The sequence below is a fragment of the Conger conger genome, chromosome 16, assembly GCF_963514075.1.
Source record: "Conger conger chromosome 16, fConCon1.1, whole genome shotgun sequence".
Lineage (NCBI taxonomy): Eukaryota > Metazoa > Chordata > Actinopteri > Anguilliformes > Congridae > Conger > Conger conger.
This window is the reverse complement of record NC_083775.1, coordinates 1738025-1741844: the sequence shown is the minus strand read 5'-3', so window position 1 is coordinate 1741844 and position 3820 is coordinate 1738025.

Sequence of the window (3820 nt, the reverse complement as noted above, 5' to 3'; positions counted from 1 at the left end):
GAACCTATGAAATAACCGTGCCACCTGGTCCTGTTTGTTGGCTCAATTGACCCGAATCTAGATCAAAAATTGCATCACAAACTTTTTTTCTTTTTTTTCGTACTTTTTAAAAATTATGATTCATCGTGCTTATTTTTAGGGGCTATCATTTTCATCGTTGTGGTTAATAGTCATGGTACTTTTGTCACAAATAGGAAAGTTTTTCCGTTATACTGTGCACCCCAAACTCTGAAGTAAAAAAACAAAACAAAACAAAAAACAAAAAAGGTGAAATAAACTGAAGCGTAATTGGACAGGCCTGTTAAACGGCTTTTTAAAAATGAGTATTAATCTCCCGCTCAATCTAACCCAGGCTCTCGGCCTGCCCCGCGCTGTGAATATCAATGAAAAGACTCGTCTGCTGTAAGAAGAAAATAAACTCACCAAATTTTGTTTGCTTGTTCTCTCATTTTCTTCTGATAATGACATTTAACCTTTCTTCCCCATTTCTGTATGAAAAGATCTATTTCTATATTTGCAATAAATTTTTAATTAAAAAAGAAAAACAGTCTCCTTTTCTTACAATGTGGATTAATTTCTTTTTTTTCTTTTTTTCAGTCTGGGCTTTGCATTAATGAGTTGGCAATGTCCATAATTTATTCAGTCTTTAATTGTCCAAAGATTGTTTAAAAAGCCTGAATTAAAAATGTAGGATGTTACTCTGTACACTTTAATTACTGCTGTTAACAGAATCCTGCTTTATCTGGGTTTAATGGAACGGCCATATAACTGCTAGACAGAGATAAATGTCTAAGAAGATGTACATTACCTGCTGTACATTCATGTGAGCATAGTCTCGCAATTGTGTGTGTGTGTGTGTGTGTGTGTGTCTGTGTGTGTGTTTATGTACGTATGTATGTACGTATGTATGTGTGTGTGTGCAGGTAAGTTGTGGGGCAGTGTATGAATGTGTGTGTGTGTGTGTGTGTGTGTGTTTATGTACGTATGTATGTGCGTGTGTGTGTGTGTGTGTGTGTGCAGGTAAGTTGTGGGGCAGTGTATGAATGTGTGTGTGTGTGTGTGTGTGTGTGTGTGTGTGTGTGTGAACATGTGTTTACAGTCTGTGCTGTATACTGTATTTTTGCGCAGTAGGTCTGCTGTACACGGGTGGAGAGGTCTGCTGAGATTATTAAAAGCCTATCAGCTCCTCCTCCCTCTCCCGGTCACACACTCGGGGGCTGATTGGACGATCCTCTCCCGGTCACACACTCAGGGGCTGATTGGACGATCCTCTCCCGGTCACACACACTCGGGGGCTGATTGGACGATCCTCTCCCGGTCACACACACTCAGGGGCTGATTGGACGATCCTCTCCCGGTCACACACACTCGGGGGCTGATTGGATGGGTCCTCTCCAAACCTCCGTCTGAACCCCCTGGGGACGTGGAGACTCTCAGGGCCTCCTGTGAGAGGAGCATCCACTCCAGAGCTGTCCCCTGCAGCTTAGCCATGAACTCCTCTCTCCTCTCTCTCTCACCCTCTCTCTCACTCTCACGCTCTCTGCTCTCTCTCACGCTCTCTCCCTCACCCTCTCTCTCTCTCTCTGTTCCCTCTCTCTCTCTCCCTCACCCATTCTCTCTCCCTCACCCTCTCTCTCTCCCTCTCTCTCTCCTCCCTCCCTCTCTCTCTCTCTCCTCCCTCTCTCTCTCTCTCCCTCACCCTCTCTCCCTCCTCCCTCCCTCCCTCTCTCATTATTTATTTATTTGTTTATTTATGTATAATTAGTAATCCTGGCATGCTTGGCTTGAATTCGTCAGGTGTAAAGAGGCCTTTTAGCAGATTCTGTGTTTTGATTCCCGTCGATGAATCAGGCGGTGGTTCCGTGTACGACGTTTTTTCCCTGATCTGGTGGAGATGTGTGGTGATCTGGTGGAGATGTGTGGTGATCTGGTGGAGATGTGTGGTGAAAGGGTGGAGATGTGTGGTGGAAGGGTGGAGATGTGTGGTGATCTGGTGGAGATGTGTGGTGATCTGGTGGAGATGTGTGGTGATCTGGTGGAGATGTGTGTGATCTGGTGGAGATGTGTGGTGATCTGGTGGAGATGTGTGGTGATCTGGTGGAGATGTGTGGTGATCTGGTGGAGATGTGTGGTGATCTGGTGGAGATGTGTGGTGATCTGGTGGAGATGTGTGGTGATCTGGTGGAGATGTGTGGTGATCTGGTGGAGATGTGTGGTGATCTGGTGGAGATGTGTGGTGATCTGGTGGAGATGTGTGGTGGAAGGGTGGAGATGTGTGGTGATCTGGTGGAGATGTGTGGTGATCTGGTGGAGATGTATGTGTGGTGATCTGGTGGAGATGTGTGGTGGAAGGGTGGAGATGTGTGGTGATCTGGTGGAGATGTGTGGTGATCTGGTGGAGATGTATGTGTGGTGATCTGGTGGAGATGTGTGGTGATCTGGTGGAGATGTGTGGTGATCTGGTGGAGATGTGTGGTGAAAGGGTGGAGATGTGTGGTGATCTGGTGGAGATGTGTGGTGGAAGGGTGGAGATGTGTGGTGATCTGGTGGAGATGTGTGGTGATCTGGTGGAGATGTGTGGTGAAAGGGTGGAGGTGTGTGGTGATCTGGTGGAGATGTGTGGTGATCTGGTGGAGATGTGTGGTGATCTGGTGGAGATGTGTGGTGATGTGGTGGAGATGTGAGGTGATCTGGTGGAGATGTGTGGTGATCTGGTGGAGATGTATGTGTGGTGATCTGGTGGAGATGTGTGGTGATCTGGTGGAGATGTGTGGTGATCTGGTGGAGATGTGTGTGTGGTGATCTGGTGGAGATGTGAGGTGATCTGGTGGAGATGTGAGGTGATCTGGTGGAGATGTGTGGTGGAAGGGTGGAGATGTGTGGTGAAAGGGTGGAGATGTGTGGTGATGTGGTGGAGATGTGAGGTGATCTGGTGGAGATGTGTGGTGATCTGGTGGAGATGTATGTGTGGTGAAAGGGTGGAGATGTGTGGTGATCTGGTGGAGATGTGTGGTGATCTGGTGGAGATGTGTGGTGATCTGGTGGAGATGTGTGGTGGAAGGGTGGAGATGTGTGTGTGGTGATCTGGTGGAGATGTGTGGTGATCTGGTGGAGATGTGTGTGTGGAAGGGTGGAGATGTGTGGTGATCTGGTGGAGATGTGTGGTGGAAGGGTGGAGATGTGTGGTGATGGGCTCAGTGTTGGGTTGGGTGTGTTTCTGTGCAGTGGGCCGGGCCGTCAGAGTCGGACCTCTCTGCTGAAATGCTCCGCTCAGCACCGCCACAAATGCAGAATCAATACGGCAGAAAAGTCAAGAAAGTTCTGCCATGATTCTCTCCTCCGCAGACCCGACCTTTCCTCCGTCATAGTAATTGTGCGTCTTTCATGAAAAGTTTTGTTGTTTTTTTTAATTTATTTTTTATATTTGTTGAAAAACAATTACTTTTGTTAGGGAAGCAGGGCATCCCTGTATACACAAAAGACCAAATATATTCTGTCCTACAACTCCCATGAGGTGCTGTTTCTTTGGTGGGAAAGAAAGTGTGGTACTTCCTGTGCGTATCATCCCATTTCTCACTGAAAATACACCAAAATAATCTTTATCACTGTAAATACACTTAAATAATCTTTCTCACTATAAATACACCAAAATAATCTTTCTCACTGTAAATACCCCAAAATAATCTTTCTCACTGTAAATGCACCAAAATAATCTTTCTCACTGTAAATACACCAAAATAAGCTTTCTCACTTTAAAAGCCCACATTCAGCAGGTTAGTTTGGGTATAAAGGCCCACATTCAGCAGGGCGACATGACTCA